This window comes from Rhipicephalus sanguineus, chromosome 4, assembly GCF_013339695.2.
Source record: "Rhipicephalus sanguineus isolate Rsan-2018 chromosome 4, BIME_Rsan_1.4, whole genome shotgun sequence".
Taxonomy (NCBI): Eukaryota; Metazoa; Arthropoda; class Arachnida; order Ixodida; family Ixodidae; genus Rhipicephalus; species Rhipicephalus sanguineus.
Window position 1 is genome coordinate 130,783,748 of NC_051179.1, and position 18,261 is coordinate 130,802,008.

At 43.0% G+C, this 18,261-nt stretch overlaps 1 long non-coding RNA gene across 1 annotated transcript; it reads right to left on the reverse strand.

Annotated features, from left to right (window-relative positions):
• Window positions 1-304: 304 nt before the first annotated feature.
• LOC119390704 (uncharacterized) lies at window positions 305-12,261 on the reverse strand. The gene is made up of 3 exons (XR_007415866.1): window positions 12,053-12,261; window positions 8,844-8,984; window positions 305-414 (listed from the first exon to the last, which is right to left on the reverse strand). It is a non-coding gene; the product is annotated as an uncharacterized LOC119390704 (long non-coding RNA).
• Between the last annotated feature and the right edge of the window lie 6,000 nt (window positions 12,262-18,261).

Genomic DNA, 18,261 nt, shown 5'->3' on the forward strand with positions numbered 1-18,261 from the left:
ATCCTTTCCTTGAGGCACGGTTGAAGGCAATGCGTACGGGCCTCGGTTACGCTATCGCGTTCTCTTGAAGGCATAACTCAAGCATCCTCCAAGTTTTTTAGAATGCTTATTCTGATTATGGCTTTAAATTGTAAGTTCTTAATTAGTCTTGGGCACCTTGGTTCAGTAAGTATGCTCGGTCAATATGAATTTTAGAGCCTGGACATGCACTTTGAATGATGTCTTCAAATAAAAAAAAAAAAGCATATTTTCTCCATTGTAATCTTTATTGGCATTTCAGGAGCAACACAGTAGGATGTCCAAAGGATGTACCACTTCACGACGGAAATTGTATGTTCAAGAATTGTTTCAAAATGTACAGCAAGGAAGATACTGGGATTCTTGTCGCACCATCAGCTGTTCAATATCTGCAAGCTGGAAAGGTGAACAAACACTTTTATGTAAAATGACCATACATGCGCTCTGGTGCAAGCTTGTTCAGCTGTGGTAGGTAGAACAGTACACAACCTTACTCTTCATACGCCAGCCACAGAAATGAGGACCATCATCAGATCCACAAGTGAAAGCAATTTTTCCAGCAGCCTGCATTCAACAGTCTCCTCATTTTACTCGATCATCATTGCTCATTCCTCTACTGTTTATGTGTGCGTTTACATGTTAGTCAATCATCACTGTCTAAGCAGACCGTAATACTATGGTGACTTAGCACTTAAAAAAAAATTGGCCGTGTATCTGCGTGCTTCGCTGCAAATGTCGTCTAAAGACGATAGAAGAGGCGCTGCGTGAGATATGGACGCCATCTGGCAATACGTCGGGAAACATGAGTGCTGTGTTGCGGGCTGGTAGTCACGGCGCAGCGGCAGGCGAAGACCGGCGGTGACCAACGCGACCGGTGGGGACGCCGGCCAGCCCGAACAGGCTGTTTGGCGCGATGCGCCGAAGGAGAAGAAACGTCCGCACTCAACGAGTACTCTCCACAAACTCTCTTACTTACACGTCGCCTGGGTAGAACAGGAATGCCAGAGCGGCGCCCCCTGTCATTCGTACAATGCAATACTAAACCGAAACCGAAACACAACATGAGCTTGTGCAGAGGGCACGGAGGAAGACAAGTTTCAGCGCAGTCGCATTTTCAGCGCACCTTAAGAAACTAGGGTTGTAACATTGTAGGGCGAGTAGGGCCAGAAGGACCGTCACGACGAAAACCTGCCTCCTCAGTCGTATTCGCCTGGAACGTTGGTGTGGCTTCGCGTTCCCTCCTCCGCTCCTGGCCTTTCCACAAATCTACTGCCTAAGTACGAAGGCCCCTACCGCGTCCTATGTCAAGCATCCTCAATTAACTATATGATTGAGCCTGTTCAATCATCTACGGACCGCCGTCATCGCGGCCGCGAGACTGTTCACGTCGATCGACTGAAGCCGCATTATGACCCACCAGTTGTACCTGTTCCTTAGGTCGCCAGGATGGCTCCTTTTCCGCGGGGGAGTGATTTGTAACATGGTAGGGCGCAGACAAGAACGCCTGCGAAAGAAGAAGACGAAGACGGTTGTTGTTGGCGCTCGCGCTTGCTCGGCTTGGACCGCTGATCGCTTCAGCTGAGGCAATCTTTTAATAAATGCGTTACTGTCTCAACGTTAAACGCATACCATCAAGGTCTTTAAAATTGCGTATCTATGTATTTTCTATTAAACGAACACACCACCAAATACTTACCTAATGATGTTACGCCTGAGATATGCGTAATATTTGCTTTTTGATCGACAACGTTCACTAGTATGAACAGCCATACCAGTTCAAGATGGGTGGGCGGTAAGCAAGTGGTTCAACTTTGGCCGGGTGGCTGAATCGAGGGACGTGCCGACAAACAGAAAGACAGAAAGACAGACCAAAATTTAGGCGTTTAGGTTCCCCAAGAAAGACTATCGTCTTTAAAAGAAAGAGTTCGGAGGAGAACAAGCTAGAGAAGCACTCTCATTGCTTGTCCCCCTCCCAATTCCTTTTTTATTCACTAAATCATGATTGTATTGTGGTTTGTTTAAGCAGTACAAAATGACTAGCCCACCAACAAGTGTCACTCAATTATGTCATGCCCCTTGGTAGCTTGGAAGATAAGGTGTCATGCTGCTAAGCTTGAGGTTGCAACAACACCCGTGCACTTCGATTTAGGTGCACGTTGACGAACCATGTGGTCCATGTGATACCATGTTGTCAAAATTAATTCGGAGTTCCCAAATACGATGCACATGATGATCATATTGCAGTTTTGGCGATTACACTTGAACCCCTTTGTAAAAGACACCACTGTGCCCAACATCAAAATAGGGGTTGATCAGAAAATGAGAACATTGTACCCTGCTTATAAGAGACACCTTATATGAGAAATAACAACTATTCCCAGGTGTGTGTTTCTTATAAAGGGGTAACAGAATAGAAAGTTGGGCGAGTTGGTGTATATTCATATTTAAAGAAAAGCGGCGCACAAAAAGACGGAGACTGTGTATGGTTCTCTTCTTTGTCTCCGTCTTTTTGTGCGCCGCTTTTCTTTAAATATGATTATAAAGGGGTTCAGCTGTATAAGGAATGCCCATCTATTCAAGTGTGTGATCACATGAAAGCAAGAACCCTCATACTGCACATGGCATGGATCATATGTGGCATTTTCTTTCTAAAAAAGGCAAGTCCACAGCAGAACTGAGAAAAATGCAGTTGTTTGCTACTGATTGTATGGTCGAGCCTACTCTTAACAATTTCCAGTCAGTGCATTAATGTCACCAAGTACTCCAAAGCTACATTGCAATTAATATCTAAATAGCCGGTATCCAGGAGTAGAATTTGGATTTGGCTGTTATACATGCGTCAGCAGTAATTACAGATATGTCACACCAGGAGCATGACACTGCGCCTTCGGAAGTGCGTGGAATTTCTTTCTGAAGCTTCTTGTCGAGATTGCGAACATGTGAGCACATTAAAATCTTTTTTTTAAGCAAGTTGGAAAGTTGCTTTCCATGGAATGTTGCTTTTAAATGGTTTTTTGTGTGGTACTGTTTCGATCGCTTCAAGAAATAAATCAATACCCAATTGCTTAATATTGCTGTCTTGCATTTCAAATGTACCATCTTGGAGTGAAAGCACGATACCAAACCATCTAGGTCACACTAAAGCCCCTCCATCGCGTTTGCTGCCGTTTTTTTTAAATAGCACTATCCATTGTTTCGTTGCCGTCGCCCATTTCTGGTTTCAGAGCTCCCGGAAGGAAGTTCTTGAGCCACTTCTTTCTGCTTTTTCCTTCCATCTTGTTTCTGCACGCGAACGTGCACACGCGAGAAAGCAAATACAATTTCCTTCTCAGTTTCGCAAGTGTTGTTTTGTGGTTCATCTCAGAACTGCGTGCCGGCGAATGAGTTTTTGCTCGGTGTTTCTGCGTTGCGAGGGCATGGGCGGGCATGGGGTGGGTGCACCAACCGGAAAAGCAGCAGAAACATAATGGCAGCACTTGCTTCCGCTGGGTGGGGTACCGATGTAAAGGGAGAGGGGGAGGATGGGTTGGCACTACATAACCTAGCCGGCGGAAAGCGCATGGAGGGGCTTTAGGTCACACCTGTAGATGCGAAACGATTGATAATTGTGACTGGATGTAATAATTGTTCTTTTTACATGTGAAATAGACAATTATCAGTAGGTGGCCTAGGCTTCTGATGACCAGTTAATTTCATTAGATAGGCTATTATTGTTCTGCAGATGCTCACTGAATAGTATAAGGAGCTCCACACTGGAAGGCTATGAGGTTGGGTCCAAGAATGTATTCATTGACTAAGTCATTGAATAGTGGGAAGTTGCGGACAGCCTTGACATAGGCTTGTGGAGACTTATTTCCAGGCCAAAAAAAAAAAAAAGAGAGAATGTGATGTGACTTAGGAACCTTATGTGCAAACATGTACCATCACTAGCCGACCTCGTGTTTCCACCATTCTTGCATCGCACGCGATTCCTACACAGCTACAAGAGCACACACCAGACCACAGCAATAGCAGAGAACACAACGATTTCATTATAATCTACAGGGCAAATGTGTCAAATATTTATGCAGGACTTGCCACACAATTCAGCACAATCGCTAGCATTTTTCAACATTTGAGAACGTACAGCACTATTCACGGATGCTCATGAACTTGAATGTTTTAAACAAGGCTATTTCTCCATGGAGTTGGCAACAATATTAAAGAAAGTTCCGATGCATGGAGACACATACCATGTCAAGTTATGCCAAGACAGTGGTTAGCCAGGTAAAAGGACTGCCAGAAAGAAATTGATAATGCACATGGGTCAATTCGGCAATGTGAAAATATGGCCTGCTATGTTAACACTCATTTACACGTGCAACTAACAACGGTTGTGCGACCAAGTTAGTCGCAAACAAATGGCTGCTTTGGTCGCCAAGCGTCTGCTTTGACTCAGTCGCTCGATGCTCAATTTTTCAGTGCAGTTGCAAACTTCTGAGCCGATCAGATGTGCAGGAACAGAATGTCAGCTTATTTTAATGGGCAATGGCAATGCAAGCAGGCGTGAATTCTGTGTGGCAATAGGTATAAGTCGCACGCAGATGTAAACATTGATTACCTAGAGTCGTTTTTGGTCGCCATTTGCAAATTGTTGCGTGACTGGTGCTAGTTGCAGGTGTGAATGAGCCTTTACACATCAGTAGCCATGGGGAAGGCATTTGGGTACCCCTTTAATGTTGTATGAATAATATGATTAGTCCTTACCTAAACCTCCAACCTTAGTGCTTTTTTATTGCCTGCCTTGATGAATGCGGGACATGGTCTACATTTAATGTATTAGGACACATGATGAACAGACGTGATTACATGGTGCAGCACACTTGTATAATAGATCCGAGACCCAAATCTAGGGTGATATTGTCAGATTCATGAGCAGCACTGCACTCTAGGAAGTTGTCGTGCACACAAGAACAACTAGTCCTCAACATAGGTGCCTAGGCAATAATGCTAAAAATCTTCACTACAGCGTTGTACTTCAGTGGTCCCCAGCTCGTTGCAGTATGCAAGGGGGATACTAAAGAGACAAACAATTTTTCTCATATTAGTAAATTACTCTTTCACAATTCCAAAATGACCATGCTTCCCGCGAGAAGATGCTTTGTAAACAAGGAAATGTGAAAAGAGCAAATGAAGATGGCGATGCCACCTAGAAATTCCCGTACCATTCGGCTTGACTTGATAGATTTTGGCGGCGTCTACTAGGTCCTACGTGGTTTCTAATCAGTAAATATGAAGCACAGTGTCCTCTAAGAGGGACATAGACTTAATATACCAAGTTTCAGGAAATTTCGTTGTGCCAATGTCGCCAAAATATGAAAAATACAATTTGAAATTCGTGACGTCAGATGCGGAGATTTCGGAACGAAATTTAAAAATGAAACTTTGACCTTTATTTTCTCCTCTCTTAATCAACCTATGATGGTGAAATTAACGACATTAGAGTCCTCAGAGTACAATTTATCAATATAAATAAACCAATTCACTGTTTCACTTTAGTGTCCCTTTAATAATGATTCTGCTGCCAGAGGAGCATTTGACACTATGGCAGAGACAATTGCTATGCTTTTCTGAAAGAATGCGGCAACTTAGCGATCTGCTTGGCATCTGCAGTGATCTTTATAGGGTGACATAGACAGCCAGTACGGACCACTGCACAACATAGACCTATCTTGTAGCTTTTATACACCACTAGGATAAAGCAGGCACGATATGCGCATTCAGGTATTCCCGAGATTCACATCTACATGCGATTCTCGGGAAGATCTGAAACACATGCTTCATGATTGCCACTGCTACAGCTAGAGCAACTGAATCTAAGGAAGCACAGTGTTTGCAACATCGGCCAGGTTTCAAGCTGAGGCGATTCCTAGCCTGTGGCAAAGTACCACACGTGTGCTATGCAATACGAAAATGCTGCTGGTGTTCCTAAGGACGACAGGCCTCAACGAAGCATTAAGAATAACGCCAGTGTATAATAATAATTGGGGTGTTGAGCCCCAAAACCGCGATGTGTCAATCACCGAGAACATGACACAACACAACTGGATTTTGCTGCAGTCTGCGAAGCAATGGGCAGATGGTAGTGACCTTAAATATGCATGGCACCACGATGGCAAAATTTATATGCGGAAAGCTGACGGGGAACGAGCTCATGTTATCCAACGTGCAGAAGATTTGACGCGACTGGCCGTGTAACGACGTGACTAGCCGTGTAATGCTATAATTCCATTTGTACACTACCTAATCCACGATGGATTCCCCGCATGTTTCCCCTAATAACATTGGCAAACTTGTTACTAAATCTACATTATCAGTGCTGCACATTAACATTCAATCGATCCGCGGTAAAGAACATCTTTTAGAAATGTTTCTTTGCGAATTCAGTTTCATATTTAATGCAATAATGTTGACCAAAACTTGGATGTTAGAGAATGATTCTTTCGCTCTTGAAAACTATGATTCTTTTTCTTTGCATCGCGTTGGTAAACGTGGTGGAGGTATATGTTTGCTGTTGCTAAAGCACATGCATTCGGATACGATTGAACATTTATGCGCTCTTATACCTGATTATGAAGTTCTGTCTGTGCTTTCTGGAAAAATACTTTTCTTTGTTTGCCCCCGTGTGGTCGCATTGAAGATTTCTTTGCTTATATTGAAAGTGTTTTTGAATTTGCATGTCAGTGCCAATATACTATTTTCCTTGGTGGTGATCTGAATATTAATATTCTTGAGAATTCTCCAGGACGCACACAGTTGTTGCTTCTGAGTCTTATCTTCTCCGAAATGTTATCACTGTACCGACCCGTGTTACCTCGTCGTCTGCAACTGCACTTGACTTGATAATCACTAATGAATCTGCTGAATGTGTTTCTGCAGGGATTATTAACAGAGCACCTCCCCGTGTTTCTGTTGAGCAACGTCTCTTTGGTTTCTAACAAAATTACTCATGACCCGTTATTTCGGACACAAAATATTAATGTCAGCTCATTAGAAGAATTTCGTTGCATGATATTAAATTTTGATTGGACGCCACTGTACAGCCACATGACTGCAGATGAGGCATTTAACTTTTTTTAAAAACACTTCACAATGTTTTACAGCAAGGCATTCCCATACAGGGTTACGAAAAAACCAAAGAAGGCCCGTAAGCCTTGGATGACGTCTCGCATCCTTAAAATGATTTCCAAGAAAAACAACTTATATCAGAAGTTTTTACACAGTTGCGAACACCCCGATTTCGTAGCTTTTAAAAAATTTCGCAATAATTTGAATGGCACATTAAGAAAATCTAAAAAAGGGTATCACATTCGCTTATTTTCAGGCATTAGTGATCAAAAGATTCTCTGGAATAGATTAAACATGTTGCTAATATCTGAACGAACGTGCTCACCTGCTTCTTTTACAATTGATAGTATCAGCTATGTTGGGAAAGACCTAACTGACAAGTTCAATGACTACTTTGCATCCCTTGTTCAAAGTGAGCAGGACCCTAGCACTCTCGATTACATGAAAAACCGAGCACAGGACACCATGGCACTTATCGAGTGTGATAGCGATGAAGCATTAGCCGCTTTCAGACGTATGAAAATCAGAAAATGCGCGGACGCTTTTGGTCTGACAATGAGACCTGTGTTACATGTCCTTGATGTCATTTGTCCCTTCCTAACTGATATTTATAACTTGTCCCTCAGCACTGGTACATTTCCATCAGAAATGAAAAAGGTGAAAGTGATTATTCTCCATAAGGGAGGTGCTAAAGAAATCCTCGGTAATTATAGGCCCATATCCATTCTACCAATTTTTTCCAAGGGATTAGAGCGAGTTATTTATGTGTGTATTTCAAAATTTTTCGAAAAATATGGGCTAATAACCAGTACACAGTTTGGGTTCAGGGAAAGATCATCTATGGAAGTTGCGTTGCTCAAACAAAAAGAACTTATTCTTCCTAATATAGAAATGAAACTAATTACTTTAAGGATATTTATAGATTTTTCAAAAGCATTCGATAAAATTAATCATAAAATCCTTCTTTTTAAAACTTCTAGCTTATGGTGTCCGAGGTATTTCTTTGGATTTAATATCGAGGTAATTGCGTAATCGTACTCAGTATGTGCCTATCGACAACCACCACTTGTCCTGTAATAAAGTAGAACATGGTGTTCCTCAGGGTAGCCTGCTTGGTCCTTTGCTGTTTATTATTTATACTAATGATTTGATAGAAATAGACACTAGTGTCCAATATATTATGTACGCAGATGGACACGAGCTTATTTTTATCGGGTTCAAATGCAGATGATTTAGTAAATAGGGCCAATATCAGGCAGTCACGCTACGTTTACTGCAAACTGGGACGTACCCCACTCCGTATTTTGTAAAAAAAATTCACCCTGAAAGTGAAATTAGAAAAGAATGTGACGCATGCGGTGGCATCATTGAAATCAGACACATGCTGGCAGGCTGTCCCGCGACTCTCGCCAACCCCGAAGAAAAATGGCTTCACTGGCAGAAGATGATCTCCAGCTGTTCATATGAAGATCAACTACGGGCTGTCCAGAGGGTTCACGATGGCGCCCTAAGGCTCGGCCTAACGGTGCCGACGTGGACGCGGCCTGCCTTGGTCTGAAAAGACCGGGCTTCAGGACTGTTAATAAAGTTTTGTGAATGAATCCTAAATAAGTTACATACTTGGTCTTTTAAAAATTACCTTCTTATTAACTCCAATAAAACTAAAGCAACATTTTTCAGAGCAAAAATCAAGCTATTTCTGTCAGAGCCACACTTACCTTAGGAGGGAATGCCATAGAAATTACTAACACAGAATGCTTGGAGTCTACTTTAATGAATTCATGCTATGGGATAGTCACACAGAACATCTTCAAAGTAAGCTTGCACGTGTAGTTGGCGTTTTGAAAAAATTCCAGCATCTATTGCCAGAAAAAGGCAAAGCTTACGTTGTACCGAGCCCTGTTTGAATCACTGTTAAAATACTGCATATTGGTATGGGGAAGTTCAACAAAAACAAATATTAGTAAACTAATTTCAATGCAGAAAAATGTGCTTAGAGCGATTGCTGACGTGCCTTACAGAATGCACTCTGAACCACTGTTTACCACCTATCATATCATGCACTTAAAGGGGTACTGACACGAATATTTTCAGTTGTCGTTTTTTTGGCGTCAAATGAAGGGTCAAGCCCTCAAGAGCCTAGAAAAGGTGGTGCTAAGCGCGAGTGCGCCCTGAAAAAGTAATTACAGTATGTTTTTAAAAGCTAGTTTCAGTTCGTACTGTACCCTGACATCACAACACAGTATGAGCTTCTTGTCACATGCTTGCACAATATATAGTGACGTTTCCACGGTCGCTCCGCACCGTGGCTCCATTGGTGACGCACAAGCGGCCATCTTGGAAGTTTTGGTACCTAACGTCATCACAACTAGCCAGACTGCTGCGTGAAGTCACCGGAATTTGTGCTGTAGCCTGATGTCAAGCTAATGTCGATGTCAGTAGGTGCGCCATGGAAAAATTAACTTTAATATCAAATTAAAATACCTTATCGGCATTTGCTGAGCTTCACACTTGCTCAGAACCATCTATGCATACAGGAGATTTGTATAGCAGAGTAAATTCGCCTTCGAAAAAAGGTGTCAGTACCCCTTTAACCAACATGTACTATTGCGCGGCCGAAGTGCTCTGCAAGCTTGTACAGCGGCGCCGATCACAGCGTACTTTCGAGTTATCGGGAGAGAGTTTGGCTGCTCGTGCGAGCACGCATCGCCCCCACCCTTGCTTGCTTTCACCCTCGAAGTTATCATTTTCGAAGCTGATATCACCTCAGGGCAAAACGAGGGTGAGGGTGAAAGCAAGTGGAGGGGATGCGCGCTCGCCGGGACAGCCAAACTCTCTCCTGATAACTCGAACATATGCCATAATCGGCGCCACTGTACAACCTTGCAGAGCATTTGGCCACGTGCTCGCATGATGTAGCTCATACTGAGTGCAATAGTACCATCATCGTCTTTTACAGCTCTACAAATCACAGATTGAACACGGCATATTGTTCTTATGTGAAGTCGCTAGCCTCCACACCAACATTCTTTACTACCTTACAAGGCACCACGAGTACTGGTCTGTGCCTCACCCATGTACTAACTACGGCTTTCAAGCCCTGCCTTTTTTGCTTAACAAGTTTGGATTTTCTCACACCTCGATACGCGAACATTCCTTTAACTCTCTTCGAAACTTATTCCGTTAATGTGTGCATTTACCCACCACCTTAATTATATTTTGTGTACGCAACTTTATTTGAGTATATCTGGAGATATAATGTATTTGTAGTATTACGCATTTTATTGTGCACCGTGTTTTTTCTGCAATAACATTAGCCTGTGCTATTTTTGTTTTCATGCATACCGCAGTACCGATGTTTACGGGGGAAAGCGAACGTCAAGCCGCGACTGTGCGACTTTTTTTCCCTCCTCCTCAGTCATGTATTTTTTTGTATGCATGTCTGAAATAAAGACTCAGACTGTGATTATGAGGGCTCCGGAGATGTTGATCATCTGGTGTTTAACGTACGTCCTGCCACGGCAGCCTAGTGGTTATGGTGTTCGACTGCGGACCTGAGGGTCGCAGGATGGAATCCTGGTTGCGGCGGCCACATTTCGATGAAGGCGAAATGCTAGAGGCCTGGGTACTTAGATTAGGTGCACGTTAAAGAACATCAGGTGGTCAAAATTTCTGGATCTCTTAATTACGACGTCCCTTATAATCATATTGTGGTTTTGGGACGTAAAACCCCAACAATTATTATAGTGTTATTTAATGTGCACCTAAATCTAAGTACACAGGTCTCTCGCATTTTTCATTCATCAAAATGTGGCCGTCACGGCCAATTTGACCCTGCAACCTCTGAGTCCGCTGTTGAGCACCATGACCACTAGACTATCATGACAGGTTGTATACATAACTGCACATTTGTGAATATGTTGATCAATGTATATACCATGGTAATCACCCAGTACCTTCAGTGCCAGGCCAATAAACCAGGCTAACATCTCCAAGACCATAGAAAATCCCTATTTTTCTATATAACTTATAAAAGAAATAATAGAACAGATAGACGGTTCTGCACAAATGCATTTTTGCCTGGTCCTTGTGATTACAGGTTGTCTAAAGGCTCTAAATATTCGCTTGGCGGACAATTTCATTCGTGAAAACAATCTGATTGGCTTCCATTGTGGTGTCACTGTGAATAAATGAGTAAAGGCCACCCTATTTCGCGGGGTTTTTAGTTGTGCACGCGTACGTGCTAATTTATGCACCGGTAAAAATAAAGCAAATTAAATGTACGTCTGTGTTTTTCAAACCACCGCGTTCATGTCCGCTCGAGATCGCCGGCTACAGCTGCTGTCCGCATGGTCGTAACTGCGCACTTGTGCTGAGCAAACAGAAGTTGGTCTCTGTCATGGGTGCACCGAGAAGAATACAGCAATGGTTGACGCCAGTACAGTAGCGACAGCAGACGGTGGGACGCCGAGAGGTCTCTGCAGTGGCACGATTCTCAATGGCTTCTTGCGGTGCAGAACACATGTCAACGCCATTTTTAGGCAGTTAATGCTATCACGGGCCCATCTGATGGCGGGTCATTAAGCCAGAAGCTGTGCTCTTCCTGCACGAACCAAGCAATATGCTATGCGCTGTGCAACTGACGATGAGGACGAACGAATGCGATCAGAATCCAGCGAAAAGTGAACATAGAGACAACGAACGACAGGAAGCTGCGCTAGTTCGTATGAATCGATCGCGAAATGAGGAAATTCGTCGAACGAGAACAGTAAAGACGACGCGTCGTCTGGTTCTCTCAGGTCCGTGTTTGCGCAGCTCACGTGCCATTCCTACATGCGAGGACAGCGGTAGCCGTGAAAGCAAAACATATTCGCCTTTCTACGCGGGCCGCGTAAGACCGTGCAGGATGCTGTGGCGTTTTGCTTACCTTTGATGACCAGTAGGCAAATTGTCGTAGACCAAATATAGATGCTTGACTTTCCGGATGATGCTAAATATCATCACCACCCATATATATCCATATATTTTTCACAATGTCATGAACAACAGCGTCAAGCTTGGAAGTTGAAAGCATGCGGAGTTCAAAAATGTAAACAGGAAGCCGCCATGCACTTGCCGCAGGAAGCAGGTGGCGCTACGCACAGGAAACCGAAACCGAAATCGGGATTTTTGAACGCTTTTGATCGGTTCGTTAGCGGAGGCCAACCATAAATTCCTAAAAAAGAGGACTTTTTCTCGATGGGGACAAAATTCTTATGCTCCTTGGCCATTTGGCTGAAATCAAGGTGTGAACAGAGAGAACTTGGTCTAACTTTTTCACCCTTGCTCAGGCCTCGAAATATTTTGATAGGCAGAAACCGGCCGTTGAAAAAGAGAGAGAAAATGTTGAAATTTGCGACGTCATGCTCAATGGCAGTTGGCATTTCGGCGCGAAGTTCAAAAGTTCGATCTCGAACCTCTTTTTTTTTTTTTTTTTTCATTAATCCACTTGTCAAAAGCAAAAAGAAAAAAATACGACTCACTAAAAAATCCGTTTAAGCGCTTATGACAATAAAAACATGACGAGCTACCACGCTACAAAAATAGGCATAACTTACTGTAAACCACAAATATTGGCCCTCAATGTCACGACCGTACCCAGGATTTTTTTTTTTTTTTTTTGGGGGGGGGGGGTGTTTGTGTGTAGAACGGCTAACTTTAGCAAATGGTGGTACCCCTCAACACCCCCTTAGTTACAGCCCTGCTCAATGTATTATGGAGAACACAAACACAATACTGGTGTTAAGTGATCAACTGGTTACTTTAATTAAATTAAATTAGATTTTAAATTAGTAGTTGCACCACGCGAAAGCAAAATTATATCACAGAGACATACAATGTTTCACTTATGAAGAGTGCTTTATTTTTTACAATAAACATAGTTTACACAATTTAACTAAAATTGTTTCGAAGGAACAACGCCCAGCCTTCAAGGACGCTTACACAAGAGAACGTAATTGCACACAACCTGGGCGGCTTCGTATATGCACGTCTATGTGCTTCGCTGAGCATTGTTCTATGTTCCCAGCGTGCTTGTTCATGCATTTCCTTCTTGTGTACGCATCCTTCAAGGCTGGATGTCGACGTTATTTTCAACAATGTACGAACAGTCCCAGCATCAACCTCAATAAAATAATCGTTCCGTTTACCGTGAGACATAATAATGTAAATGCACTCATACATAAGAGAATATCATTTGACACCTGAAGAACTAAAGAAAGCATGACAAGATCGTTAGTGCTTGTATGATTATACAGTGACAAAGTAACATTACTGAAATCATGTCCCTCCAAGAAAGACCAGCACATACATCGTAAAAACGGTAATCTTTTTATGAAAAAAAAAAATTGCAGCTTGCACAAAGTCGCGCAAGGCTGGGTTACAGCAGAGCTGGTGGGCACCTGCTGGTCCTGGCTTGGCTAGGCTTTTACCCTTTCACCTGTCTCTTTCCCACCCCTTGCCATACTATGTTGTACATCACTATGCTTGCTCTCCTTTTCCTTTTTGTCTGTTTATTTTTATGTATTTCTTTCTTTCTCTAGTTCTCACATCCTCTTTCTATCTCCTTCTCACTCTACTTATTATTCTTTTTTTCTTTGATTCTCTTTCCACGTTTCTTCCCTTTGTTTCCATTTGTCTTTCTTTCTATGCTATGCTTGCTACCCTCCTCCTTTCCATCTTCCTCACCCTCAATTCCTTTCTCATCCCTTTGCTACAGTATACTATACAAGCCTATGCTATGCTCTGCTAGAGTGCCTGGGTAGCCGAGTGGTTACAAAGCTCGCCTTCGAATCGTGGGTACGGGGGTTCAAATCTCGCCTCGCCGAGAATTTCTCTCTACTTGTTCTCTCACCCATCGGAGTTGTTGCATCCCACGCCGGACAAATCGGCACACATGTTCTGGGAGCAAAGCAGAAGAGGACAAAGAGAGCACATGCCAGTTCATGATGTCAATAATTTTATATCTATGGCACACAGCAAACCTCAAGCATCACAGCTCTGCTGTAAAAGTTGCAAATGGAGGGTCATTTCAAGGCCTCAAATTCAAAGCATAGCATCTGTAGCAGCAACATATTTACAGAACATTCATCGTACTTTAGTGCTTGCTATAAACACTACAGAAACTGACAGCATGATGGCACAGCAAAGAAGAGACAATCACCCTGGCACCAATTGTGTGTTGCTGCTGCCCAAGCTGAGATTTACAGAAGAATACAAATACCATCATAATGATGTTTGTCAACTAAAGAACAGCTGCAGTCCTTTCTTTCCAAGTCTACTTGCAGCAAGGTTAATAATGTGTTTGCCCGTGCTTTCCATTGTACTTTCTTTTTTTGCCTCGTCCCTTGAAGTCAAGTTCATGCTTTCATAACCCTTGCAGGCAGGAATGAGCAGGAAATAAGCATAAAGCACACACTTTAGAAAAGGCAAACAATAAGACCCTTGCACGAAGACGGGTGTCGTATGCAATACAGAAAGGAGATCTTGTTCTGCAAAAGCTTTTTTTTCTTTAACATTGTTTCGTGTGCATAGGAAGGAAACATTTGAGGATGTAGATGCGGTCACTGACCAAGTCAAGGTGAAGAACACGGACGTTTCGGGTGATTTGCGGGTGACAAAACACTCAACCAGATCAATTGCTCAGCACTAAGTTTATGGCTGGTCCGTCTGGTCTATTCTGCGCTGCATTGTTTTCTTGGCTGTTCTATAGGTATGATGACAGCTTACCACTCTCCCAAAGAATACACAGTACTACTTTAAATTATTTACAGGTCTTATGGCGAACCCTTACAGCTCTTGTTCCCTCTGCACACTCTTATTTTCCTTTGACTTTTCACGTCTTTTTATGCTATTTCTAACTGATGCCGATGTGCATTTCCTTTTCACACTTGGGAAGTGAGCATACACACTTTGGTCTCTGAAACACAAATAAAATATGCAGAAATTCAGGGGAAGGTGGATGCTTGAAGAGATGAAAAATTCGTGAACACAAAATGTTGCTGGTGCTGATGTTTCAACATGCGGACTTGTCTTCTTCAAGGCTCTTAGAACCAGAACAGTTAGAAACAGAACTTTTGCGATCTATGGCAAAACCTTGCACCTATTTACATTATATAGATGACATATTTATTATATGGGAACATGGCATAAGCACACTAAACACATTCATTGACCATTTTAGCAAGTTTCACCCTAGTACTCAATTTACCATGCATCATTGTTCTAGCGAAATTAACTTCCTAGACATCAATGTATCCATTGAAAGAGGAAAAAGATGGCGCTCTGCAGAAAACCAAGATAGCCAAGATTACGCTAGTCATCACCCGCGACACTGCAAACAAGGGATATTTGCAGGATAGGCAAAGCGTATAAGAAAGATTTGTGGTGACAACGGTGACTATGTTCACCACTACAGCAATATAAAGGAAGCATTAGCTGAAAGAAATTACCCGCAAAGCGCTCTAGACAAGGTCTACAACAAAGTGTGTCAACTACACAGAAAATCAGCACTTGCTATAAGAGCCCCTAAAGCACAGCCCAACCACCCGCTAGCATATATAACAAAATACTCAAATGCACTCCCAAACATAAACAATATCCTGCGCAAGTATTATCCTATATTAGCTAGCAATGAGTGAAAGAGTTTCCCAGAGTACCAAAGGTTGTGTATCACCATAATAGAAACTTTAGGGTCATGTTAGTGCATGCAAAAGTAAACCCTCATTCTACTGCCAACATAATACCTTGTCCTCTTCCAAGATGTAAGACTTGCAAACGCCTTCAAAATGAAGTTATAGTTAAAAGCACCAGAAGTGATTATGTCCATCATACTGCTACGTGATTATGACGGTGCAAGAAGGGGAAATACAGAACTATTAATTCGGCAAACATGTGCCCTGAAAATGAAAAGTGAAGGTGCAAGCAATTCACGCTGTCAGCAATTCACGACGGCAGTCGTCGGCCATCGAGTAATCTGATCAGTCTTAAGGCGCATCGACATTTATACATGTTGCAATGAAGGTTCCAGCCTTATTGTTGGTGGCTGCATTAATTGCAGAATAGCCGTACTGTTCGCATTGTGCACTCAAGCTTATTGGAACAATCTACAATAATCGGGAATGTTCGACATTCTGGAATGGTGCGCACAAGGCAGTGGTTGCGCATGTAACTGCTGTTAGGTTACATGAAAAGAGAAGAAGCAGCAGGCGTGGCACTGCCCTCCCCTGAAAAAGCATCGTGCCCATGCTCAAGACAAGATGAATGCGAAAAAAATGTGCATACAGAAAGAACAATAAAGAAAGGTTTCCGGATTTCTTCAGAAGCACCTGTCATCTCTGTGTGTGATGGACCAGTTCCGAGTGAAGGATTCAGAAGAGGTAGCCCAATTTTTGATGGAAGGATCTCCGAAGGTACTGTCAGGGTTCAGCGTGGCTGTTGAAGACCTGTTCTATTCGTTGACTTCTGGTGTGTGTCAGGAATTGCATACAAGATAATGACGAACAAGAGTTCCATCAAAGGTGTGAGGTTTCAAAATGTGCCTTCCTCGAACTCCTTTCCATATATTTATTGTTGGAAGGGGTGCGTATCTACTCAGAGGTCGGGGATTTGCATAGGGTGTTGCAGCATTCTTAAGTGAGATTTTTCTCAGCGTGATTGACCGTGGCATAGCGAGTGCGTTGGAATCTGTTGTGGTGAAAACTTTCAGGTACGTGGACAATTATACATGGTTTTTGTTGGAGATTGTCGGTGTGTGAACACTAGGGTAGATGTTTTAAAGGTGTTCAAGGAAATGGGGTACGGGCTGAAGTTTACTTGTGAGGTTCCCAACAATGGGTGTATACAGTTCTTAGTTCTTAGATCTATGTTTAATGTTTGGTGGAAGTCATGTATGCTGGATGCATGACCCCCGCAGCGTCAAGCCTATTATCGATTTCCGTTCGGGTCTCTCAAAAATTGTGAAAAATGGTGTCGCGATGTCCCGCCTGAAGGCATGGCTCAAGAAGTTTTGCCCTCATCGCATGGATGAAAGTTTTGCAAGACAAGTTGAGAAGCTCAAGCAGTCATGGTTCCCTGAGCACCATTTAGCCGTCCTAGGCGAAAGAATTTTGCAGAAGGTGAAGATGGAAGCGAGGGGTGTAAATCAAGTTAAAAGTAAAGATGTGGCACCTTTTGTAAGCATACTGAACCTTCATGGGGTATCCCAACAGTTAAAAAAGGTGGGCACTAGGTTTGGATGCGGTGTGGTTTTTTTCGGTTGAGGACAAACTTGGGCGGATTTGCGCGGCTGTGGATATGAAGTTGTTGGGGCAGAGCAAGTGGCATCATGGGTGTGATATCAAGCATCGCGAAAAATTGGTTGAATGCGGCAAGGGAGAGGTGTATTATATACTGTTACCATGTGGGAAGTGCTACATCGGGCAGACGGGCCGGTGTTTTAATAACGGATTATTAGATCAGAAGGCTTCATTGAGGGGACCACCTTGTTCGAACCTGTCGTTACATTGTAGGGAGTGCAGCTGCGCGCCCTTGCTGTCAGATGCTAGAGTGCTCTCAAGATTAAAAGAGAATGTCGCACGAGAAATCGAAGAAGCGTTTCTTATTAACAGATCTAGTGAGACATGCGTAGCGAGGCCCTTTATCATGTTGCATGCCACCGAATTGAATTTCTTGAGCGCCAGCCGCTAAATCAAATCTTGTTTGTTCCTGTTTAGATTTTGACCACGTGAATATTTGCACGAGTATATGCGTGTGTTTTTCAATAAAACTCAGTTGATAGTTTGCGCTGCGTTCGTATGGTCCTTTCTTTGTCCCTGTTTTTTATGCTAAAGTATACTAAGATGCTGAACCAACTCGCCAACAAGCCACTCTTAAAAAAAAAAAAAAAAAAAAAAAGAAAGTAGAGTCCTCAGGCTAAACCCACGGCAATCCCATCTGCCATGGATGTGGGATACTCAACCCAGACAAGTCCCACCAGTGCACCCCAAGGGGCAAGCTCTGTGGCGGCGAGCACCCCAAAGCCGACAAGGACCGTAAACAGAGATTCAGATACCCTACATCGTAAGGTGACGACGCTGGTACAGAGCGCGGGCTGCTGAA